Source organism: Oryctolagus cuniculus, chromosome 7, assembly GCF_051225735.1.
Source record: "Oryctolagus cuniculus isolate XC-2025 breed Fujian yellow rabbit chromosome 7, ASM5122573v1, whole genome shotgun sequence".
Classification (NCBI taxonomy): Eukaryota; Metazoa; Chordata; class Mammalia; order Lagomorpha; family Leporidae; genus Oryctolagus; species Oryctolagus cuniculus.
In genome coordinates, this window is record NC_142873.1 from 55523230 (window position 1) to 55550597 (window position 27368).

Genomic DNA, 27368 nt, shown 5'->3' on the forward strand with positions numbered 1-27368 from the left:
ATTATACTCCCATGAGGCCACAGGTACAGGCTGGGAGAAAGAAGACAGTGTAGCGGGAATGGGGACCGTAGACATTTAGGTTACTTCTTTGGGTAACTTCTTTATCCTTCGGTCTGATCTCATGTATGTCACTTCTATTTGGTAATGGAACCTCACTGTGTATGCCCATCTCATGGCCTGGTGGGTCAGATAACACTCAGTCTATGACTGGCAGTTCAGGTCTTATGGTAACTTTGTGACTTATGGTCATTCAGTTTCTCCTAAGGCCCAGTAGCAGGCCAAGAGGAGCCTTTCAAAAGCAGATTAGGTATCTGCATATTATGGCAGGGACTTATTCCAAAACACTAAAGGCCTACTCTGCAATTCATCCATGGGAGTCTGCCAAAGGCTCCAAATAGCATCTCTCTCTGCCACTGACACCTCAAACACTATTGAATCAGATCACGTGACCCAAGTGGCAGAACAGTCGTCACAGCAGCCTGGACCTGTGGCAATCTTCTCTTGTTCTGGGCACCACTGAAAACTAGCAACTATTTAGGTCGCTAATACATGGGTGAGGGTAACATAGCCATAAAGGAACATGTTCCCTCCAAAATCCAAAGTGGTCCACTAGGTTGCCCGTTTCTTGGTGTGGAAGGGGTCAGACATAACAAGTCATCCTCAGAGGGATTTCTTGGCGTGCCCCACACTGTTGAACCCCTAGAAGTTTCCCTGAAGTAGAAGACTTCTAGGTCTCCCCCTTAGTCTGTCCAGGGCACCACAGCAAAACACCATAAAGGGAGTGGCTCATAGACAACAAAAGCAATAGATTCTCAGTTCTGGAGAGGGGAAAGGCCAAGATCAAGGCAGCAGCATATCTGGCGTCTGGTGAGGGCCCCTTCCTCATAGACAACACCATCTTGCTGTGTTCTCACATGGCGGAAGAGGTGAATGGGCCATTTGGAGCCACTTTATATGGGCACTTAACCCCATCATGAGGCCTCCACATTCGTGACCGAATCATCTCCCCAAAGACCTCACCATCACCTTGAAGGTTATAGTTTCAACCCATGAATCTTGGTGGTGCACAGACATTCAGATCATGGCACTAAACTCTGTGACATTAGTTTGAGGACAAGAAGTCAGGCAGGTGTCTGATGACCTTGAGGAGGCCATGGTGACAGCCTAAAGAAAAATGACAAAGATGTCAAAAACTGAGCAAAACGAGGTCTATTGTAATAGTGGAAATTTTGGTAACATGTCCTCTGTGGAAATGAGAGAGATAGGAAGTGGACATAACGAACGTGATGATTTAGCTTTAAGTTATTTCTGATAGAATATTAAGAAATCTACCTGGGTTCTCCGAGCTGTCTATCATTAGGGCACAGAGAGAGATGATCAAAAGAAGAAATCATTAAGTTTTCAAGTAGCATTTGGAGAAAATGTAAAGGTTGCAGCACCATTTTTTTCCAGCCAGCAAAACTGCCTTAAAGTTAAAAACGGCACCAAGGCAGAGACCGGGGAAACATGGTCTCGGAGTGAAGACTGAGTCCAGGTCTGAATACAAACTTTGTGAGGACTGCAAGAAGACTTCACGTGCAGCCTGACTGAGGCCCTTGTAGACGAGCTGTGGCCCTTTACAGGACCTCGGATGTAGACTGCTCAGGTCCTCCCTGTTGAGCGAGAGGATTTCTAAGAATCATAAAGACACACCATCCCTCAGCTGCCCCAAGGGGAGCTCAAGGAAGAGAAAAGCTCATTTCAGTAGGGCGTGAAGGTATTGCGTTTGCGTGATAGAGTTGATCATTAACTGACACACAAGAAACCCACTAATTTTTTTAAAGATTATTTATTTATTTATTTGAAAGGCAGTGTTACAGAGAGGCAGAGCAAAGAAAGAGAGAGAGGTCTTCCATCTGCTTGTCCGTTCCCCAGATGGCCACCGTGGCAGGAGCTGGGCCGATCCAAAGCCGGGAGCTTCCTCCAGGTCTCCCATGCGGGTTCAGGAGCCCAAGGACTTGGACCATCTTCTACTGCTTTCCCAGGCCACAGCAGAGAGCTGGATCAGAAGTGGAGCAGCCGGGACTTGAACCGGTGCCCATACGGGATGCTGGCGCTTCAGGTGGCAGCTTTACCTACTCCAACACAATGCTGGCCCCTGAAACCCATTAAATTTTTAAGGAAATCAAACCAAATTGGACTGAAAAGTAAAGCAAAGATAGTATAAAATGCAAGTCTTCAGACTCTGTAACTTGTATGAAGAAGCCTCAGTGTGGGGAGACTACTTACCTACAAACACCGATATTCCTCACGAAAAAGTAAATTAAGATGAGCATGGAGGACAGCCCCCAGGGAGCAGGCCTGGGCTTCGCTCAAGCACTGGCAGCAGGCTCCAGGTAAATTTCAGTTACTGCACACCAGGGACTCTTCCTGTCTCCCCGCTTTGGAACAGTGGTATCTACTTCAGCTGTCTTATGCCTATCACAACATTGGAGCAAGATAACTTGTCCCTTTAGTTCCTAAGTTTTTGAACTGTGTGTACACATGATGTGATACTGGACCATGCGCCTGAGCACGCTCTGTGGTGAGATGCAACCTTACAAAGTGAGTATGCCGCTAGTAGGACGGTTGTGAGAGGGAGAACTCTGGCTATTTGTTTTTTTTCCCAAGATGGCTACAATAACACCTGCCATCCCACGTGCTCCTCCTCTGTGTAATCGTGTCACTTTCTCCCGAGGTGGGGGTCTAATTTCCTTCTCCTTATATCTGGGCTAAATAAGAAAGGTGGTGGAGGTGACCCTGCATGACTTTTGAGGCTCAAAGTAAGCTCTACAACTTCAGCCTTGGTCTTTGAAAACACTTGCTGCCGATGCTTCCTGAAGGCAGAGTCCCTCTTGGAAACCATCTGCTGTGTTGCAAGGATCCCAAATCATAGGGAGACTTTGTGTGTAGGATCAGCAACTCCAGCTGAACCAAGCCTTGAAGCGATCCCAGCCTTGGAATCAAACATTTGAGTAGGGAAGCCTCCAAATGACTCCAGCCTGTAGCTGTTAGGGTAACCCCTGGTCATCTGGTCTTTAAGGTCCCAGACAGCAAAACAGAGAGCAGAGATAAGGTTCTCTCGATGTGTCTTCTCTGAACTTATGGTCTATGGACTCTGTGAGCATTAGAATAAAGCTGCATTTTGTCACAGTTTGGGGTGGTTTGGAATACAGCAACAAATAACCAACATGATGCTGAAATGTGCTGTTAATACAAGAAAATGACAACCCATCAAAGAACAATGTGGACTGAGAACACCTTTTGAAATCCACACGAAAGTATCCAGAGAACCTGCATCCAAATGGACCCAGAACACAGAATATTTGCCCTACTGACAAATGGGGATTGTGCAGCTCTAACAGGAAAAACAATTGATGATCCATTTTTAGAATCTTTTGTGTATCATTTGTAGATTGCTGTACATATCCAGGCCTGAATTATATGGTAAAACATAAAAAGATTCTTATTCAAGAGCTTGGGTTCCCTTATTCTTAATTATTTTTCTTATTCAGCTACAGAATTTCAAATCCAAACCAAGACAAAATAAGGCAGAAAGTATCTTTCATATGGGTACTTCTGCCTCCAGCAATGAAGAAATAAGATAAATGGCAAACCATTTCAAAACTGGGCAAAATACAGGAAGCAACTATTTTCAGACACTGGACAATAGATAGCAAAGTTGTGGGTCCCTGAGAAGAAGGAAACAGATGAGGTAGGCCCTGCCACTGCCTGGTTTTCTTCTTCCTGGATGTGATTCCAAGACTGTTTGCAGGAACAGTAAACCTGTAAAGAACCCACTGATCTTGCTTTGTTGCAAAGACAAGTAGCAGAGTTCCAGGAAGCCAGCGCAGCCAGAATTTGAAGAACGGAGAATCTATCCTGGAAAAGGGGGTTGACACCAATAAAGAGCTCCAGGAATCCGCAGAGGGGTCGAGCATCTATATGCATGAGCATGGAATAAATCCAATGAGGCCAAACAAGAATAGCTTCTGAGAAAATAACATTTATTGGGAACTATAAGATAATTTCAAGAGCTCATACTGGGCCAGGAACTGTTCAAATTCTCTCTGAACAAAATGGGGAAAATTTGATTCACCAGAATAATACACTGGACATAAAATACAGATTCCACAAGGACGAAATCTTAGAATTAAGGCTAAATTCACCTGACAATAAAGGTAATCCTAGACCTGCCTTAAAACAAACTAACAATGTGTGATATTTTAATTATCAGGAAACATTTAACAGTCTTTAAAGTAATACAACAGAATATATTTCTCAACAAGCTAAAACTCACAATCTAGCATCCATCTAATATTGATAACATACAAAGAAACAAAATAGTGACCTAGGAGGTTCTTCAAAAAGTTCATGGAAATGCATATTACCAAAAAAAAAAAAACCCACCATGAGTGGATTTCGAAATTTTTGCACCAGAAATGCTATCAAAACTTACAAGAGACTGTGTGTGTGTGTGTGTATTTTTTTTTCTTTAAAGATTTATTTATTTATTTGAAAGTCAGAGTTACACAGAGAGAGGAAAGGCAGAGAGAGAGAGAGAGAGAGAGAGAGAGAGGTCTTCCATCTGCTGGTTCACTCCCTAATTGGTCAGAAGGGCCGGAGCTGCACCTATCGGAAGCCAGGAGCCAGGAGCTTCTTCTGCGTCTTCCACATGGGCTTTCACAGGGGCACAAGGACTTGGGCCATCTTCTACTGCTTTTCCAGGCCATATAAGAGAGCTGGATCAGAAGTGGAGCAGCCGGGACTCGAACTAGTGCCCGTATGGGATGCGGGCGCTTCAGGTGGCAGCTTTACCCTCTGTGCTACAGCGCCAGCCCCACAAGAGAACATAGATAACATGAGTAGCCCTTAATATATTTTAAACATTAAACTTATAGCTAAAAGAACTCCACAAAGAAAACTCCAGATTCAAATGGTTTCACTGGTCAAATCTCTCAAACATTTAAGAAAGAGTTGAAAGTAATCCTACAGAAATGATTCTGGAAATAGAAGAGGAAAGAATTCCTAACTCATTCTATCAGGCCAGCATTATCAAAAGGAAGCACAGACTATGAGAATGAAGCTATAGGTCAGTATTCTTCTTAGATATAGATATATCCATTTTAAACTAACTTAGAGCAAATCCAATCCAAAAGAAAATGGGCAAGAAATCATGACTAAGTGAAGTTTATTTATCTCAGGAATGCCAATTTTATTTGGCATTTATTTCAGAAATCATTACTGTAATTGATGATAGTAAAAAACCAAACTAGAAAAACTATATGATCACTTAAATAAATGCAGAAAAGGCATTTGGTAAAAGTCCACACCTATTCATAATAAAAATTTCTCGCAGGATAGGAACAGAAGGGAACTTTCTCAACTGACAAAAAGTACAGAGGAAAATCCTGCAACCTTAACAGTGAAAATGGTGAAGCACTTTCTCACTAAGATCAGGAAAAGTGAATAATGTCTTGTCATCACTTCTCTTCAGCTGTGGACTTGAGATCTTAGCCACGGCAATAAGGAAGGAGAAAAAGGCACACAGACAAAAAACAAGTAAACAAACAAACAAACAAACAAAAAACAAACCAAAGTTGTCTTTATTTCCAGGCAATATGCTTTTTTTTTTACAGGTTAATAAAGGCTTTAATTTCACACACAAAAAACTCTATGCATAATTTAAAAAGGAAACAAAAACAAGGGAAAACTGTAAAGGATACAGAGGAACAGTTCTGCTAAAACACAGATAATATGATTGTTCATATAGAAAACTGTAGCCATCTATAGAAAAGATACTAGAATTAAAAAGTGAATTTAGCGAAATTGCAGGATACAAAGTCCATATAAATCAACTGGGTTCCAATCACTAGTAACAACACTTAAAAATTACAAATTGCATCAAAAACATTAAATATTTAGGGATCAATTTAGCAATATAGATGCCAAACTCGTGCAGTGGAAAGTATAAAAATAGTTGAAGGCGATTAGGAATATTTGACTAAATGGCACAGGTCATGATTACAGACCAGAACACTCAATACTGGTAAGAAATCTGATTCTCATCGCATGACTTTGCTAGGGCTGCTAACTCAAAATACCATAGATGGGTTGGTTGGCTGAAACAACAGAAAGTTATTTTCTCAAGTCCAAGATCAAGGTTTTGGCAGCCTTGGTTTCTCTCCCTCCGGCTTGCAGGCATCCAGCCTCTCTCTCTGTCCTCACATGATCCTTTCTCTGTGCGTCCATATCCCCTCTACGTCTCTTCTCCTGCCAAGGACACCAGTCATGCTGGATTAGAGTGCTGTATCAACGACTTAATTACCTTCTTAAAGGGCCTATCTAAGTATCATTACATTCCAAGGAACTAGGGAATAGGGCTCTGACATCTGAGTTTGAAAGGTGTACAATTCTGCTGGCGCCGCGGCTCCATAGGCTAATCCTCCGCCTTGAGGCGCCAGCACACCGGGTTCTAGTCCTGGTTGGGGCGCCGGATTCTGTCCCGGTTGCCCCTCTTCCAGGCCAGCTCTCTGCTGTGGCCCAGGAAGGCAGAGGAGAATGGCCCAAGTGCTTGGGCCCTGCACCTGCATGGGAGACCAGGAGAAGCACCCGGCTCCTGGCTTCGGATCAGCACGATGCGCAGGTCGCAGCACGCCGGCCGCAGCGGCCGTTGAAGGGTGAACCAAAGGCAAAGGAAGACCTTTCTCTCTGTCTCTCTCTCACTGTCCACTCTGCCTGTCAAAATAAATAAATAAATAAATAAAAAAGAAAGGTGTACAATTCCATCTCTAACACTCCTCAAAGTGGACTACAAATTGAAGGCAATCCCAACCCAAATCCCAGTACACTATAGAACTTGGCATATTTGTTTAAAAAACTGGTATGTAGAATCAAGGGCCTCAAACAGACAGAACAATGTTAAAGGGAAAAAGAAAGACAAACTGGAAGATTTATACTACCTGATTCTAAGACTAACTATAAGTAAGTAACCCCAAAATGTGATGTTGGTATAAAGATAAATACATAGATTATGGGTTGGCAAACCATGGGCCACAGACTTGCTGCCTGGTTTTGCAAATAAAGTTTTATCAAAATATAGCTACTTCCAGGACCAAAGCTGTGGCTTAGCGGGCAAAGCCGCCACCTGCAGTGCTGGCATCCCATGTGGGCGCTGGTTCAAGTCCCGGCAGCTCCACTTCCGATCCAACTCTCTGCTGTGGCCTGAGAAAGCGGCAGAAGATGGCCCAAGTGCTTGGGCCCTTGCACCTGCATGGGAGATCCAGAGGAAGCTCCTGGCTCCTGGCTTTGGATCGGCCCAGCTCCAGCCATTGTGGCCATTTGGTGAGTGAACCAGCAGATGGAAGACTTCTCTCTCTCTCTCTCTTTCCTTCTCTCTCTGTGTAACTCTGACTTTCAAATAAATAAGTAAATCTTAAAAAAATAAAATAAAATACAGCTACTTCCATTTGTTTATATGCTGTCTATGACTGATGTTGTAGTACAACAGCTGAGTTGATAGGATATGTTAAAGATTATGTAACCCACATGCCCAAAATATTTACTCTATGCCCCATTAAGTAAAAGGTCACTGGGGTGGGCATTTAGCCTAATGGTTAAGACACCCAATACGATGCCTGCACCCTATATCCAAGTGCCTGGGTTTGGTATCTAACTCCGGCTCCTGACCCCAGCGAAAGGAGACAGTAGTGATAACCTAAGTAACTGGGTTTTCTGCCACCCAGGTGGGAAATCTGGATTGAATTTCCAGTCTGTGGCTTTGATTTCAACCCAGCCCCTGCTGCCATAGGCATTTGGGGAGAGAACTAGCACAAGGGAGCTGTGTCTATCTGTGTCACTCTGTCTCTGTATCTCTCCTTCTAAAATAAGTAAGTGAGTAATTTTTTACAGTTTGCTGATCCCTGACATAGATGAATGAAACAGAACAGAATTCAGAAATAGCCTAGCCCAAGTTTTCCTAATGGCTGCACTGTTGACATTTTGGCCTGCATAATTCTTAGTTGGAGACTGTGCACTGCACCATCCCTGGTTTCTACTCACTTGATGCTGGATACACTCCCTACTTGTGACAAATAAAAATTCTCTGGGCATTGTCCCAGGTCCTCTGATCAGCAAAACAGCCTTGAAAGCCACTGATATAGTACATGTATTATCAACCAGCAACGAAACTACCAAGGAAATTCAGCAGGGAGAATATATGGTGCTATAACAACCAGATATCCTCATAGAAAAAAATGGACCTCCATCTATATAAAAAAGAATCAACTTTAAATGTATTATCTACAAACACAAAAATTAAATTTTTTTTTTAGAGATGGGCATTGTGCATCAGGTTAAGCTACTATTTGGGACACCCACAACTCGTATCAGAACAATGGTTTGAATCCAGGCTACTCTGCCTCCAATCCAGCTTCCTTCCTGGGAAGAACAGGATGATGGCTCAAGCACTTGAGTCCCTGCCACCCTTATAGGAGACCCAGATGGAGTTCCTGGCTTCCTGGCTCCTGGCTTCAGCTTGACCCAGCTTTGATTGTTGTTGTGGCCATTTGGAGGGTGAGTCAGTTGGATGGACGATCTCTGTCTCTGTCATTCTGCCTTTCAAATAAAATTTATTTTTTGAATATGTGAAACAATCTAGGAAAAAAGCCTTTGTAATTTTATCTTTTAGATAGACATAGGAAGTATAGACTTCATAAAAAAAAATAAAACTTTTGCTGATTAAAGACATTGTTGGGGCTGGCATCATGGCACAGTAGGTTAATCCTCTGCCTGAGGTGCCAGCATCCCATATGGGCACCGGCTCTAGTCCTGGCTGTCCCTCTTCCAATCCAGCTCTATGTTATGGCCTGGGAAAGCAGTAGAAGCTGGCCCAAGGCCTTCAGCCCCTGTACCCGCATGAGAGACCCGGAAGAAACACCTGGCTCCTGGCTTCGGATCAGTATAGCTCTGGCCGTTGTGGTCATTTGAGGAGTGAATCAATGGAAGTAAGACCTTTCTCTCTGTCTCTCCCTTTCACTGTCTGCAACTCTAGCTCTAAAATAAATAAATAAAATCTATTTTTTAAAAAAGGACATTGTTAAAGAAATGAAAAACAAGTCATAAGCCAAGAAAAAAAATTCTTGTAAAAACATACATCTAGTAAACAGCTTAAATCTAAAATATTTAAAGAACCCTTAAAACCCAATAAAAGCCAAAGAACCCAATAAAACATGGGCAAAATATTTTCACTGTCACCTCAATGTATGCAAATGGCCCATAAAAAGTCTTCAACATAGTTAGTCACCAGGGAAATTAAAAGCAAAGCCAAAATGAGATACTGCTATACACTTACCATGCCATGTGAGTGGTAGGTTTTCTTTTTCAACAAAACAAAATGTTTAAAATATCAGATAATATCAAGTATTGACAAGGATATGGAGCAACCAGAACTCCCATAAATTTCTGACTGGCATACACGATGGTAGAGTCCCTAAATCACCTAAAGTTTCCTGTATAGTTAAACATCGCTTACCACAAAACCCAGTATTTCTACTTCTACATTTTCAAGAGAAATGGAAACATGTTCGCACAAAGACTTACAGAAAAGATTCGTGGCAGCTTAGCTCATAATTGCCAAGAAAATAGGAAACCTAACTGATGAGCAAATAAACAGACTGTGGGGACAGGCATCTGGTACGGCAGCTAAGATGCTGTGGGGGACACCCTCATCCCGTACAGGAACGCCTGGGTTTGGGTCCCAGCTCCTCTTCTGATTCCAGCTTCGTGCTAACGCAGGCTTGAGAAGCAGTAGGTAATGGCTCAAGTGGCTGCTCCCTGCCACCTGCATGGGAGAATCAGATCCAGTCCTCAGATTCTGCCTTTGGCCAGGCCCAGTCCCAGCTGTTATGGACATCTGAGCAGTAAGCTAGCAGATGGTCTCTCTCTCTCTCTCTCTCTCTCTCTCTTCTTTCTCCCTTTCAAATAAATTTTAAAACACCACAAAATGTTAAAAATAACAAAAATTAACAAATTGTGGGATATTCATACAATGGAATACCGCACAGCATAAAGAAACGAGTTATGGATATCTGCAATGGCACGGATGCATCACCAAAGCATTTTGCTAAGAAGAGCTTCACACTAAGGACTAAGGATCATGCAGCCCTCCACATGAATCCTAACTTTTATGAGTGTAGATTCTCCAATCAAGTCAGTGGTTTCCTGAGGCCAGGTGGGGAGAAAGATTGATTGCAAAGGGACACAAGGAAACACTTTGGGATGTTGTATCTTTCTATATATGTGACTGTGTACAACTTGATAGTTCCACAAAGTGACTAAAGCAATCAAGATTCTGTGGCTAGGGTGACACAGAGTGGTGGCTCTGGTGGCAGTAGCAGCCGCTGAGATGACCTTCATTGAGCCAGATGCCTGGCTAAGTCCTTCAGATGCACTGTCCCACTCAGTCTTCAGGATGGTCATCTGAGGTGAGTGCTAGTGCTTCCCATTCCTACATAGGAGGGAACCACACACCTTAGAGCAGGCTGTGTTCTCTGGAAGCAGCCCCTGAGACAGAACTTGGGGTGCATGTGAAAAGGACAGAAGGGAAAGCAGGATTGGGCAGATGGAGAAATCAAACTACAGAGTGGACCCAACCAACTCTTGGACAGCCTGATGTGGGATTCTTGAGCAAGTATTCCCTGGAAGAGCAGCCCACGTTGGGCTGAAATGGAGAACTTTTGTATTCCTGCCTCGCTCAGTCACTGACTGGATGTCTGAGGCAACCAGGAATTGCTAATAGCCAGAGGCTGGGTGTGGCTGGATAGGAAGTCTTCCCCAAAGCTGGGTCCACCGCTGAGTCCACAGCCCAGTATCACCCTCTTAGAGCGCCTCCCAAAGGTACTACCATGTTAGTGAATTCTCCCAGCCTTCCCAAAAGTTTCATTTGTAAAGAACTTACATGATTTCAGTAGACAAACTGATACACAAAAAGTAACATCCAAAAAGTGTTACCGTAAGAAACGTGTTCTAGTGATTCAAAGCAAAACCATTTAATAGAATATCAATATTTTACTTATAACTATAATATACCAAAGGGCAGTCAACTAGATCCGTTACCATCATGATTTGTTCATCTACAGCGGATGGAGCACTCTTATGCTCCAAGCCCTCTGCTTACCATTGAAGACATGGAAACAAATTCAAGAGGGTATGAATAATGAGAATAATGAAATCATCTAAAAGGCACACTTCTTATCCTCCAGGAGCCTGTAATGTTCCACGCGAGGACAATCGAGTCAGGTGACAGGAGAACAGTGTGCGGCCTGGCTGTGCAGTGGGCAGACAGAAGGCTTGTGGCGTGTGGGCTGTGTTCTGTAGTGCACAGCTGGATAGAAGACGACAGAGGAGCATCCCAGACACAGGAAGCAACGTCACCAGCAGGAATGGTCCAGGGTGACTACTTTGTAGGATGGGATTGGTAGAATGAAGGGAGAGGGGACTCAAAGGCCGGTCGGGATGGTTTGTGAATGCCCCTACACATCACGCGAAGGAGGCCCGATGGATCAAAGGAAGGTGTGGACAGATGAAGGCGAATCTAGTCCCATGACTGGACAGCAAATGCGCGTGTCCTTCCAGATAATGGCATTCTTTCCCTTTAATTTTTAATTACAATTTTAAAAAAGATTTATTTATTTGAAAGTCAGAGTTACAGAGAGGAGAGGCAAAGGCAGAGAGAGAGAGGTCTTCCATCCACTGGTTCATTCTCTGGCTGCAAGGACCAGAGCTGTGCCCTTCTGAAGCCAGGAGCCAGGAGCTTCTTCCATGTTTCCCATGAGAGTGCAGGAGCCCAAGGACTTGGACCATCTTCTACTGCTTTCCCAGGCCAAAAGCAGAGAGCTGCATCGGAAGTGGAGCAGCCGGGACTCGAACTAGCGCCCATATGGGATGCCGGCACTGCAGGCGGCAGCTTTACTCGCTATGCAACAGCACCAGCCCTACAATTTTTTTAAAAAACAAAGCAAACCTCCCCCTGACCCTGGCAGTGGGACTTCTGGTTTGTTCTCTCAGACTCATCATAGTCTTATCCTTCCATGCTGACCCTGGCTACAGCTTTCAACAACATGCCCTCCTGTTCCTTTCTTAGGCAAGACGGGATTTCAGACTGCAGAGGTAACAGCAAAACCTTGAGCTAAAGGAGCAGCTGCTGCCAGCCCTCCAATGGAAAAGCCATCACCCACTGCATAGCAGACAAATATGCCCACAGCTTGGCCACGTCCTCCTCTTTGGCCAGTGCTAAAGAAAGGGTGACATTGTCCTTCTCATTCTGCTCTGTGTCTTTGCTGTCTTTTGTAGGTTTCTGTTCTACCTACCTGACCCCCTTCATCAGAACTGGTTTTAGATATGTGACTTGAACATGGTCTCTTAGAAATCAAAAAGAAACCTAACAGAATCACTTAACTCAATTTCTAGAAAATTTGCTTCTGAATAGCACAGCTGATTTACATATGGTAAGTAAAACAGGAATTAGCAAATATTTTCTGAACTTGTAAAATGTTTTTAAGACACCCTGATGAGTCAGTGTTTAATCCCTTCTCCCATAAATAGGACGAAAGATCCTTGCTATGTTTTCTCTTAAGTAAATATATTTTAAAACTGTGCCTACATCGTGTTCCAATTTTCTCTTCAGCTGTCACTGTGAATGGACATAGCAGCTGGAATGAAGGCTAACACATCACACCTCATCTTTGAATTTCCTGCCTTTTGTTTTCTTGAATCATAGCCTTGATGTTGTTTAAATAGTGCTCTGTATATTGAATTTCCTTCTTCTCTTGACAAAGACCAAACAATTTTTAAAAATCACCCCATCTTTCACAGCATACTATAAAAGAGTTCTCAAGCTGAAATGGAACTGGTCTCTTATTTACACATATAAATATATATTTAGGTATTTTAATACGCTGTCATTTATCTTATCGATTGACTGCTTGGGCAGAAATGTATTTGTTCACATTGTATCTGTGCTGTGTGGTTTGCATTTTAAGATGACACCGCTGATAGTGATTGCTAATTGCGTGCACAGATGGTTGGGCAAAGAGCAAGCATCTTTGAGGTCCATGGACGCAGTCTGTCTTTTGCTGTTTGCAGGCCCTGTCGCCTGTGCCTTTCCTTCTTCATCTCAAGTCCTCCCGCCAAAGCCAAAGCCACGTGGAGTTAGGAGGACATTTCTGCACTACTTCCCAACCACTGAAATGAAACAGGTTCCCAGCGTTTCCCAGCTTCTGCTTGCAGCTTTCAGTTATAAGACATTCGCCTCTTAATTGTCCCTCGTTTAAGATTATTTGAAAAGTCTTCTTTTCATTATACCAGCCATTTCTCCCATCTAACTTTCACTTAATCCGAGCGCCCTTTGGACCTGCACAAGGAAGCCTAGGGGGAGAATGCGCACATCTCCTCTCCTGGTTTCCCCAGTGAAGATTTTCTCATCCCCCCGTAGCTCCTCAGGGTCCTGAAGCTGCCCAGATCCCACTTCAGCTCGTCAACTGTCTCCTTTTCTGTGCTTGGGGAGCTCTTCGTGTGGCCTGGCCAGTGCCGCAAGATTGCCAAGCCTTCCCTGCCGGTTCTCCTTCCTTTCTCCAGGGTGGTCTCACCCGTGACGGGCCAATTTTTGCAGCCAAGATTCACTCTTGTTTAACTAATTTATATTTCAAAGACTTAATTTTTTTCACAAGCAGTTAGATCATATTATTCTCATCTAATAAGTGTCCATTTGAATATTGGAACAAGGTTTATACCTTTAATTCTCATCTTGCTTCTTTCTTCCTAGTCATTGGTCCAGAATTATTTTTGTTGATTGCATCAACAAACATATTAGTTCTTTCTTCAAAGTTAGTTTCATTTGAAAAGCTGGCAAGCATATCCTTTGCGTCTTCATTTAAGTCATGCGTAGGATGCGGCTCAGCACGGGACTCCCTGATATGCCTCCTCCCCAGGTGTACATCAACCATAATAGACAAGACCCATTATCTAGGTTAGAATACGTCCCCCTGAAGTTCATGTGTTAATCTCCAAATTCTTGTGTTTACAGTTTGGAGACGGGAGGTAATTAGGGGTGGAACGGGTATTGATGCTAGGGCCCCCTGCAGAGACTAGAGGGTTCAAACAAGAGGAAGAGGAACCTGAGCATGCGCACTTCTGCCCTCACCGTGTGGCGCCCTTGTCCGGTTCTGCTCCCACAAGAAGGCCCTCGCAAGAGCCAGTGCCAGGCTCTTGGACTTCCCAGCATCCAGGACCCCGAGCCAAAGGAGCTTCCATGGTCTCCACTGCATCCAGCCTCAAGGATTCTGTTATCACGGCAGAAGACAGACTAAGACAGTGTTACTGGCCTGTCAGCCAGCCAGCTCTGGCCAAGTTTCTGTCTTGCTCAAAAAAGCATAAGGAGACACTTTGTCAATAAGGAGGCATTTGTCAAATGCCTTCTTCAAAGGATGCTACGTCAAAACAGAGCCTTCTTTCACATATGAGAGAGAACGCGTGTTGTTTGTTTTTCTGTGTCTGGCTCTCTTCACTTCTCATGATGATTTCAAGTTCCATTCAGTTTGCCGCAAATGCTGGGATGTCATTCTTTTTTTAGGGCAGAATAATACTCCCTTGTGTATATATGCTGCATTTGCTTGACCCATTCATCCACTGAAGGACGCCTAGGTCGATTCCACATCTTGGCTACTGTGCATGGTGCTACAGCGGATGTGGGGTCCAATTATTTTTTCATGTGCCAATTTCATTTCCTTAGAATATGCACCCAGAAGGGGAATTGCTGGACTATATGTAGATCTATTTCTATTTTTTTTTTTTTGAGGAAACTTCATACTGTTCTAGTGGTTAGCTCACATTCTATCAGCAGTGTATGTGAGTTCCCTTCTCTCCACTCCTCCCCAGCATGTGTCACTTTTTGTCTTTTTGATAGTGTCCATTATCACTAGAGGAAGATGATACCTTGTTGTGGTTTGGATTTGCCTTTCCCAGGTGGCTAGTGATATTGAAAGGTTTTTTTTTTTTTTCATGTTTTTGTTTGCTATTTGTACTTCCTAAGAAATATTTATGCGCGGTGCGCCGGCCGCAGCGCGCCAGCCGCGGCAGCCATTGGAGGGTGAACCAACGGCAAAAGGAAGACCTTTCTCTCTGTCTCTGTCTCTCACTGTCCACTCTGTCTGTCAAAAAATAAAAAAAAAGAAATATTTATTCAGATTCTTCACCAATTTTTAAATTAGATTGACTGTCATTTGGCTACTGAGTTTTCTGAGTTGATTATATATACTGGATCTTAACTTTGGTTTTAAAGATTTATTTATTTATTTGAAAGGCAGAGTTACAGAAATGAAGAGAGCAAGAGAGCGAGTGAGAGAGAGAGAGAGATTCCATCCTCTGGTTTACCCCTCAAAATGGCCACAATGGCCAGAGCTGGGCACATCTGAAGCCAGGAGCCAGGAGCTTCTTCTGGGTCTCCCATGTGGGTGCAGAGGCCCAAGCACTTGCGCCATCCTCTACTGCTTTCTCAGGTGCATTTGCAGGGAGCTGGATTGGAAGCAGAACAGCCAGGACTTACACCAGTGCACTTATGGGATGCTGGTGATAAAGATGGTGGATTAACCCACTATGGCACAGCACTGGCTCCAGATCTTCACTTTTTGTTAGATGAATAATTTGTAAATATTTTCTTCCATTCTGTTGGTTGACTCCTCACTCTGTTGATCATTTCTTTCGCTGTGCAAAAGCTTCTTAGTTCTTGTAATCACATTTGTCTATTTTTGCTTTTGTTGCTTATGCTTTTGGGTTAATAATAGTAGTACGCATGTTTAAATCTGAATTGAAAATAGTGCTTATTAAAAGCTGCAATGGGGGGGAGGAGAGTGAGGAGGGAGGTTGGACAATGGGCATAAAACGCAGTAGGGTGCACATAATAGGTTCTAGTATCTTGCAACACAGTGGGCTGACTACAGTCTATGATGACATAATATTCTGTACGAAAAGAACTGGAAGAGGGGAGCTGGTAGGCTCCAAGCACAAAGAAAAGACCAGGAAATGCAAAGGCTCATTGTCTGGTATGGATGGTTGAAGCTATATGTACAGGTCTTGTTTGCATTGTATCCCTTAAAAATGTGCAAGTATTACGTAATGATATAAAATTAAAAACAAATAAATAAAATATTTTTAAAAACCATAAGTTTCTTGACCTTCAATTTAATAATCTAATGACGGGGCTAACTCTTTTTACTCAACATCCTGTCCATAATACTTGCCAGGTGGGGCCTGGCAAGGAATGGGTGCTCCACAGATACTGGGGAAGTTAATGACTAACTGAGGAGTGGGATGATGTAATACAACAGAAGAAGCAGACTGGTAGGATATGTTGAGTCTGAGGTGTCTGTGGGAGGGGGGAGTAGATTTCCACATTAATAAGTTGAACACCCAGGTTTGAAATCCAGGGGAATGGGCTGGCCTCACAATATAGACCCAGGACTATTTAGGGTAGTAAGTGAAATTAAAACCAAGGCCATGAATGAGCTTAGAGGGAGGGGTTGGGTGAGAAGAAAAGGAAGCAATATGGCAGATTGAATAAAAACATGGAATTCTACAATAAAAATGCCTGACTATACATTCTGCCACTTTCACAGGCTTCATGATAGAAGAAGCTCCTGTCAAGATGAAGCAGCAGAAACCAGATTTTAGTGGCCCAAAGAAAGGCTCAGAGGTCAGCAAGTGAAGATGTGCTTGGGAGAGTGGGCTTGACCATCGCATGGTGACAGGAAGGGGAGGGAAAGAGCCATCGAAGAGCCAAAGAATCTGGAATTATAGAGAAAAAAGGAGATAGCAAAGTAAAGACAAGATCCAAGAATCCATAGGGCTGGGAAAGGAGGGCTCAAAAGCACACACGAGGGACCTCTGCTCTTCCCCAGCCTGTCATGTCTAGGACGACAAAGGAAGTGTACACAGATGTGGCCAAAAGATGTCGAGGCCAAGTTCTAGGGGTGGGAAAAGAAAGGGAGTGCAGTATTGTTAGAAACTGCTAGGTAACAGGTGGCAAGTTGATGAACTCTGTGTCTTCTGTGGCATAATCAATGACATCCTGGAAAAAGGAAAAGTTGGAATTGAGTAGGGAGCGTGAAGGTGATGGTTGAGGGTGAATCCAGAGTGGCCAGGCCAGCATCAGTACCCTGGACAACTGGTGGAAGCAAAACAGGAGATGATTATTCAAAGCTCAGTGTGCACTTATTGAGCATTTACTATGGCAGGCACTGTTCTAGGTGCTGGAGATAAGTCAGTGAACAAAATAGACATCCTCCCCACCTGCAGGAAGCTCACACTTTAGTGGGAGAGCCAAGCCAGTAAACAAATGTGGATGAGGTCAACAGTGTTTTGGGAAGAGTGTTCCAGATGGAGCAAGAGCGTGTAACAAGGCACTGTGGCAGAAAGGAGCTGAGGATGACTGAAGACAGCTCCCAGGGAGGGAGAAGCATGCCAAGTCAGGGGGTTGGCAGATGCCAGACTGTCTGTAGAAGGAATGGGATGTTACTGTACATGAAATGGGACAAGATCTGATTTCCATCGTGAAAAGATGATTCTCATTGTTAGGGGAAGGTGAATTAGAATAAGGGTACGAATAGAAGCAAGTAGGCAGTTAAGAGTTGTTGAAGCTGTCCAAGTACGAATTAAGATAAGAGCTGTGGAAAGCAAAGGATGTGGGTGAATTTGGGAACACATTGTGGAGGCAGAAAATAGGACCCAGCGGTGGATGGGATGTGACTGTTCAGGGAGGGGAACACTAAACCACCACCCCCAGGTTATGATCTTGACCAACTGGGAGGTGTCTGCTGCCATTTATTGGGATATGTAAGAGATGGAAAAATAGATTTGGGCTTTGGACTTTGAATTGAGATGTATATTAGGCATCTGAGTGAAACTGTCAAGTAAACACTTGGACAGATGAGTCTGGAACTGAGTGAAAAGACATACATTTGCATGTCATTTGCATAAAAGATGACAATTGAAAGACGGGACTTGTTGGGATTGCAGAGTGTATTAATAGAAAAGAGGTCAACCCCTCGAACATTTAGTGGTCAGCTAGAAAAGAAGCCAGCAAAGGAGACCAGACAGAGTGACCCACAATAAAAGTGGCAAACCAGACAGAGGGAAGCCAGTCATTGTGGCATCACAGAGACCTAGAAAACACAGTATTTCAAGAAGGAGGAAATAGTTGGCTGTGTTAATGGAAAAAGCAGTGTGGAGGTCATGGGTGACCTTGAGAGGAGACTTTTCAGGCCCTGGTGCAGAATGTGTTGGGGTGACATCACCAAGTCTGACAGGGCGAAACAGAAGCCTGCTTGCACTGCCCATCCTGGTTTGAATCTTTCTTCTTGGGAAGCTGGTATAATACCCTGGGAAGAAGACAGGAGGCTCTCAGGCCGGCTCGGCCCACCCACTAAACAGCTGTGCAGATGTGGCAAGCCGAGTGACATCTCTGGACTTCCTCGGCTATTTCTGTTTATTCATGTTCTCATTCAGCACAGAGGGACCAAGCAGCTCTTCTATGTCAGGTTATGTGTACGTCCTTGGGATCATTTCTCTGATTGAGGGACTTAGCTCTTGAACTTTCCTGTGTGTGTAGGTGGCTTACCTCCCCAATAAGGTGGTTAGGTCCTTGGAGTTGTATCTTCCTCAGCATGCTATCCCTCATAGGGCCTTGTACAATGCCTGGTACTTACTATGCACTTAATATTGAGGTTATGGATATGATAATGTGCCATTAACAATAGCTATTATTTTCTGATTCATATACAGATCCTGACTATCATTCACTGTGTGAGTGAGTCATTTCACCTCTCTCTGTTCCACTTTCCATAACTGTGAAATGGAGATAATAATGGTATCCATATCATAATGCATCATGAGAATTAAAATGGGTGCCCTGGCATTTAATATGTGGTTATTCTTATTAATATATGCTCATGATAGAAAATTTGGGCAAATTAGAATTTGTGAAGAGGGGAAACAAGCTGTTCATGACTTTATAATGAGAGGTAACCATTGCCAATATTTTGGTGCATGTCCTTCTCATTCTTCTCTCTGCATGGATGTGAAGAATTTTATCCTGGATTTAAAAGCCAGTTGTAGATGATGATGATGCTGATGGTGATATTATTCTTTCAGACAAAATAGAAATTATATGCATGTTCATATATATATGCATAATAAAAGTTACCAGTTATTCAAGTATTTGTCATTTTAATCCTAAAAATTTCATGGACATTATCTTGTTAACACATCAAAACAACTCCTTTATGGTAAGTATTGCCCCCACTTTATTGTTGAGGAAAATGAACAATGGAGAATGTGACATTATTATAGTACACCTGTTTCTAGGGCTGCTCTCTTTCTGGACACATGAGAACTGTTGTTCTCTGCCATGTTCATATTAGTTGTGGTCATATGAATTTAGACCAATGAAATGTGAGCAGAAGTGATATGTGCTGTTTCTTGTTAAGGTTGGGCTATTTTTTGTATGTGTTCCCCAAGCGTTCATTCATTGGTAGCTTGGTCTTCAGTGGTGTGATGTTAAGAGGTAGGAACCTTTAAAAGGTAGGGTCTACTGGGAGACCATTACCAACCCCTCCCTGGTAGCACTCTGACTTCCGGTTTCACCATGTGATTGCTCTCCTTCCCGGGCTGTGTGCTCTCGCCATCCACCAAGAGGCTGTTACTAGAGCTGAGCTGATACAAGTGCCCTGCCCTTGAACCTCCAAAACTAAATAAGCTAAATAAGTGTCTTTTGTCTGTGAGTTCTCCAACTCCAGCTCTTTTGTGATAGTAACAGAAAACTAAATAATACAATTCTGGCTAGGAGCATTTAGTTTCTAAAGTTTAACCCTCTGTTTCATCCTTACTCTGCCATGGTTGTCCTAAAAGCTAGGGTTGATGCATGTGGAAGATTGATGCCAAGCCATCATGAGACCAGCTGTGCAAAAGAGTTGCCCAGACCTGTATCAGACTTGACTTGATCAAGAAATAAACCTTTCTTGCTTTAGTGATTGAATTTTGCAATTGTTTCCACAGCATAACTTGGCCTATCTGAACTAGTACAAAGTACTTCAAGGACTTCCCGAGGTCATAGAGCTGGTAAGTAGAGAAGCCGGGATTTGGATCCAGACTCTGCAATCCAAAGCCTTTGTTCAACAGCTCTTCTGCAAAGAGTCAGGTAAAGACTTCATGAGGTGTGGGGAAGAGATGGACTTTAACAGGAACTGTCATCATCTCTCTTATTCCACCTTGCCTGTGGTAGTGGTAGCATTATCTTTGAAGTCGTATGGCATTTCTCCAGAGCTGCACATGTTGGAGGGAATATAGGCAAAACAGAGTAATCTTACCATTTATGGTGTGATACATGTTTTAGACATTCTGTGAGCATGAGAGAAAAAAAATCACATTGTGATTTTGGAAGCAGAAAAAGGGTGGGTAGCAAAGCTTGGAAAGGGGAAGCAATAAATACTATTAATAAAAAAAAACTTTAACCCACAAAGAAGTTTCAATAATAAATCCTCAAGAGTAATCTTTGGCAAGCAGATCCAAGGGTCAAAGGGAAGCAAAGATGATAAAATTGGTAAGTCAAGTAGCTGAATGCAAGGTTTTAAACATAGGAATTACTGAATTCAGCGAGGCTGAGTAGTTAAAAAAGGGCAAAGCAGACAGAGTACAAAAACAGTCCTGCTTTTCAGATTATAACTGTTAAAGCAGCCTAAAGCTATGTATTGTGTGAAGAGCTGTGACAGGCATGCTCATGGCAAGTCCTGTAGCACCTGCATCTGGTGGCAGGTGTGTCTTTTCCAAAACTTGGGAGTAGACATAGTGTGGTTAGCTTTTGTTAATTACACCCCTTGTGGTAGAAGATGCTAAGACTGAGTGTGACTCCTCTAGTTTTCAAAGAAGTTAAGACAGCATAGTTTTGGTGTCTCTAACTCATCAGCACAATCTGGTAAAATTAGGCATCACGTAAAGCCAGACATTAATAAAAGGGAAAACAGATTTCTTTGTTAGGTCAGTCAACAAAGAAGGAAATGGCTCCAACTGTCTATTTCCCTGATCTCAGGACAAGATATTTTCACAGTCCGGGCCCTCTCCCCTTAGGGATAGATGTGCTGGATGATAAATGAGGTGTTAATAGCTCCCCCTAGACCAAAGTTCAGACTCATGTGGGTCTCTGCCAAGGCTCTTGTCCAGAGAGAACCAAAAGAACAAGATTGGGTATTGGCGCATCTTCTGAACAGAGTGGATACAGCACCAGCTGCTATAACCCCAGGGCCATGGTCAGGGCTCCAGCATCTCCCACTGCCTCTTGCAAGCCTCATTCATGAGAATTAGACCTACTCCTCCAGGGCGACGCCATCATAACTTCATCAGCACTGGTTTAGTTACTTTATCTAATAGAAGGCATTTATGAGTAATAAAAGCATTTTTGTGGTCAAGTGATGCTGATATTATGGCTGCAAAGCTAATTTCCTGACATCATAACAGATGAATCCTCCAATGCTAAATCTAAACATACTTAAAATGTTCGTTTCACCTTTTCCTCAGTGAGAGAGAATCATGACATTGTATAAGGAAGTCTTCACAAGAAAGATGGGTTTCCCCCATTTGGATGGGCGCTCCATCTGTTAGTAGAACATGTGGAAATACTTCGCTCCCTTAACATCCCTTCCTATGGGTGTGAAGAGAGCCATGTGTACCTAGAAATGTAGTTGTCTTTGCCTATCTTGGTGGCCGAAGGCTTTGGTTTCCTGGGACACAGGGCAGACCATTAACTGGCACGTTGGCAACATTAAGCCTCTCCAGTTAGAAGTCGAAATTTGCGCTTCCCAGTCAGCTCTCAGCGCTTCTCTGCTCACCAAAGGAAAATACCAGTGTTCTGTGCTGGAAGGAAATGTATAAAAAAAAACTCAGATTCATTTCAAATATTTATTAGACTACTGTGCGCCTGCCTTGCGCTAGATAGTAGGGATCCAAATAAAATTATACTTGGTTCTAAATGAACAATATGAACTTGGAGTTGGAGAGGCCCTGGTTCAAATCTTGGCTCTGGGTTTTACTAGCTTTGCGATTTTGTGCGAGATATTTAACCTCCCTAAGCTTTTGTTATCTTAACTATAAAATCTGGACAATGAGAGTTTCCATCTAAGAGGGGCCAAGTAGCTATTTAATGAGTGGGCACAGTCAGTCTTGCAGGGCCTGGCACATGACAAAATCTCCAGAACTGTTCATTCTTCTTCTTCTTTTTATTTTGAATTTATAGAGAGACTGAGGATGACAAAGATGAAGTAATTTGCAAGAAAGGCCAGGGCTAGAACTTGAAGCAGGTTTCCTGAATCCACGCTGTGTCCTGGTTTCCTAAGAGGCATTAGCGTCCCGGAAGTCCTCGAGATTAGGGTCTCACCATTTCAGCCTCCAAGTGGTTGAATCGTCCTGACCTGGTTCCTGCCGTGGTTGGGGGTGGCTGCTGTACCCGTCAGGTCTCCCTGCCTCCTGGTTCTCAGCCACTTGGAGAATACGGCTGACCCCATCCATGTGTCCTTCATTGAAGAGCAAGACAACCCTTTCCAGTAAACCTCTCCTGTTGTCACTGTGTTCGGAACAGACTCACACTGTCATCCAGCCATTCATCGAAACGAGAGTGGGATGTTCTGGGCGTTTGGAGGCCTTGGGGATTTTTAGAGCACTTCCTTCCTTCCTTCCTTCTTTCCTCACTTATCCATTTTATTTACATTTGTTTTAGCCTTTAAGATTGGGGAGGTTTAGATACCTCACGATGTCTCAAAAAGTCCCTGTAAAATAGAATTAAAAGATATGTTTATTTTAGTTCAAAAAGGTTTTGAAATCCATGCCTACGAGTATAGTTTAACTATGAGTCAAGCCGTGATGGATAATTCACTATAACAGAGAGAGGTGGTAAAAGTGATAGTGTACGATTTCATGAATGAAGAAAGGGGTGGAGCCAAAGCACAGGCAGAGGCGGGACCTCTACTCCATTACAGCAGGAGACAGGGAGGAGAGGCGGTCCTCATGCGGGCAGGGGACTCTTGCCATCATCGTTCCCTTTGGAAGTCTGAGTCAGAGCCGTCCCCTGCAGACTCCGAGCCGCATTTGCTTCTAAAGGGGCACGTTTATGAGCTTCCAGGCTGCTGTCTAGCCCTTCCAGAAGAAACTACTGAGAAGCGTGCTCTCACCCGAGCCAGGGCTCGTGTTTTAACTGAAGCTTGACACTTGACACTTGAAGAAGCATATTTAGTGTCCTCTTTGGACGATGCCTTCTCCTCTAATCGCCGGGACCTCATGGCCAGCTCTGGCTCTGCTTTGCACCAAATAGCCCAGAGACATAGCCACAGGCTTGTGGAGCGAGCTAGGGATGCACCCTTTATACTTATCCACATTTCATTAGGGAAAGCAATGCCCCCAGGGTATTTATTCACCAATTACAAGAGGGAAATAGTAATTATATAGCAAAGGGAAACCTGGTAGACATCAACTAAGGAACTCATTAAAGTTAACAGCACCAGGGATAAGACAGATGACTTCCTGTACTCCCTGATGGGATGAAACCAGGAGGGCACTGCACTTCTGTGGTGTTCATGCCCATAGCGCTCTGACGGCCACAATCTAATCAGGAGAAAGCACCAGACCAACTCATGTCAAGAGATAGTCCACAAAATCTTGGTGAGTATGCTTCAAAGACTTGAGATTGTTCAAGAGAGTTCTTCAATGGCTGGATGCTTAAACAAACCATGGAATACTGCTACACAAGAAACACAAGGGAATTATTGATAAATGCAACAGCTTGGATGGATTTCAAGTAGCACTAGAGACCATCGTAATAGAACTGTAGCCATACAGATCTACATATGAGATTAAATTGTACAGAACTAAACACACACACACACACACACACACACAGAGGTACACATGGTTGCTGTGAAACTGGTGAAATTTGAATAAGGTCCATGTCCTTGTACCCATGTCAGTTTCCCAGTTGTGATATTGTGTTACAGTTATACAATTTGTTACCATTGGGGGAAATTGGGTAAATTATATAGAAATATCTGTGTTATTTCTTATATCTGCTTGTGAATCTACCCTGATCTTAAAATAAAAAGGTTTTAAAAATATGTTGAGTTTGTAGAAGTCAAGGAAAGATTTAGGAAAAATTCCAGACTGGAATAGAATGAGGAGTCATTATAACTAAATGCAATTTAGGATTCTGGACTGGCTCCTAAACCATAAAAAGAACATTGGTGGTTGGGGCAGGCATGTGGCACAAAGGTTGAGATACCACATGGGATGCCTGTATTCCATACTGGAGTGTGTAGGTTCGAGTCCTGGCTCTGCTCCTGATTCCAGCTTCTTGTTAATGCGTACTCTGGGAGGCAGCATGTGGCAGTCATCCACATAGGAGACCTGGGTTGAGTTCTCGGCTTCAGGATTTGGCCTGGCCCAGTTCTGACTATTGAGGGTATTTGGGAAGTAAATCAGTGAATGGGAAAATCTGTCTCTCCACCTTTCAATTATATATATACATATATAATATACAATATATTATATATAAGTATATAATATATAATACATGCATATCTTTTCTTAATTTTAAATATTTATTTATTTGAAAGAGTTGCAGAGAGAGAAATAGAGGCAGAGAGAGAGAGAGAGAGATACAGAGAGAGAGAGAGCTTTTTCACTGATTCACTCCCCAAATTGCCACAACAGCCAGGGTTGGGCTTGAAGCCAGGAGCTTGGAGCTTCTTCTGAGTTTCCCACGTGGGTGCAGGGGCCCAAGGACTTGGGCTATTTTCTGCTGCTTTCCCAGGCACACTAGTAGGGAGCTGGATTTGAAGCAGAACAGCCAGGACTGGAACCGGTGCCCAAAGGGGATGCTGGCGTCATTGGCATAAGCTTAACCTGCTATGCCACAATGCCATCCCCAATATGTACGTATCTTAAATTTTTTAAAGCACATACATGGAATAAATTGTACTTTGGTTTCATAGTATTGTTTAAATGTTCATTTCTTGGTTTGATCCCTGTTTTATATGTGTTAATAACATTAGAGAAAACAGATGAAAGACATACAAGAACTCTGCCCACTATTTTTGCAGTTTTTCTCTGTAAGTTTAAAATACCTTCAAAGTGAAAAGCAAAAACTAAAAAAATTCTATGATTAAAAGTTTTTTTAATCTTAATTGATCAGAAATCTACTACCCGCTTTTTAAACAAATTGGAAATTTGGCCAATCAGTAAGAAAAATTTAAAAGAAAAAGGAAAATGAGTGTATATAATTCCTTAATATTCTTACACATAGATTTCTTCAAATTTAAGACAATTTATAGCAGCGGCAATATAAAACTCTGGAATTTAAATGTCACATCAATTCTGCTTTTTCTTGGGGCTGGCACAGTGGCACAGCAGGTTAAGCCATCGTTTGCAGTGCTGGCATCCCATATGGGCACCGTTTCAAGTCCTGGCTGCTCCACAACCTGCTAATGTCCTGGGAAAGCAGCAGAGAATGGCCCAAGAGCTAGGGCCCCTGCACCATGTAGGAGACTTAGATGTGGCAGCCCTGGCCATTACAGCCACTTGAGGAGTGAACTAGTAGATGGAAGATCTCTCTCTCTCTCCCTCTCTCTCTCTCTCTCTCTCTCTCTCTGTCTTTCCCTCTCTCTGTAAGTCCACTTTTCAAAATAAATAAATAAATCTTTAAAAAAAAATACTGCTTTTCTTTATGGGAGCCTCTGCAATCCACTTTGTTAAATTCCCCAGATCTGCTGCTTGTTTCTTAGAGCAGCTTTCTCTGTTGCTGACCTTCCTGGAACTGGGCCATCTCCTGCTCCTCTGAGCCGCCCTTGTGGTGGAGAGACCCGAACTAGCTTTGTGGCCACTTTGTCTGGTTCCAGTGAACCTATTTAGGCTGTCTCTAGTCTACGCCAATGAGCCAATATGCCTGAAAGATGGAACACATTTGTCTTTCTTGTTTAGAAAACTTTCTTTTATTTGGTTGAGGGAGAGAGAGACAGAAAATGCCTTTCTGCAGGTTCATTCTCCAAAGTTTACGCAACAGCTGGAGCCAGTCCAGAATGAAGCCGGGAGCCAAGAAGTCAACCTGGGTCTCCCATATGGGTGGCAGGGACCTATTTACGTGAGCCATCACTGCTGCCTCCCAGGTCTGCATCAGCAGGAAGCTGGAGTCAGGAGCTAAATCCAGAGCCAGGAATCCAACATAAGCACTCCAATACAGGACATGGGCACCCCAAATGGCCTCTTAACAGCTAGGCCAACGCTCACTATGAACACATTTTAAAGTGCAGGTGCACATGACCCCATCACATACCATAAATCTGAGTGATTTCTCCACGCTCATGGTTGCAGGGTCACACATGGAAGAGACACCTGACCCCCAGCTGGCAGTGCACCGCCCAGGCCTGCTCCACAGCTCTGCTTCTGCCATGTTCCGAGGCAGACTCATCTAAACAAACCAGGTTTCGCTATGTGGACTTTTTTTTCTTCCTCTAAATAAGTATTTTTCCAAGCACAGAATTCAGAGTAGAGGTCATTTTTTCAGCATGGGAATCTGTCTGCCCTCTCTTTATGGTCATTTCTATATTGAGAAGGTCCCAGGTCCACTGAGCACTGCTGGACGCTGGTCAAGCTCCCTGTGTTCACCTGCTATGTCCTCACCTCGGGTCTCCTTCAGAGGCCACATCCTTCCTGATCCTTCTGCCCTTGATCTGTCTGTTCAAGAGGAAAAATATCGAATGATGCACTATTCGTTCCTGCCTTGGGTTCTTATCTGTGCAGCTCTGGTCCTAAACTGGGCTGGTCTGGTTTTCATCCATCTAACTGTGGAGGTTATATCAGGATGGACAGAAGTTTGGACATAGCAGTCTGGGAAAACGTCTTCCATAAACCTGACTTGATACATCTGTCCTGCTGGCAGCCAGCGGCCCACCAGGCTTCCAGCTGGCTCCTCGCCCCTTCCACAAGGTTCAGCCAGACGAAGAGCTCCCTCTGCGGAAGCAGGCATCCAGCCCATGAGAGCCCAGAGGGCTAAGTGCATCAAGGGCCTAGGTGTGCCTCGAGCAGCCTCACCCCAGCAGGCACACAGGCAGAGCCAGGCACCCTGGATGAGAAGAAGAGTGGGGATCAGACTGGGACAGCCCTTGCGTCTTCAGACAAGAGTCTCCTAAAATCCCAGCAAACACAGCCTTCACTCTCATCTTCGGTTTGTTTCGTTGAACCTATAGAATGTAAAGCTAAGTTCACAA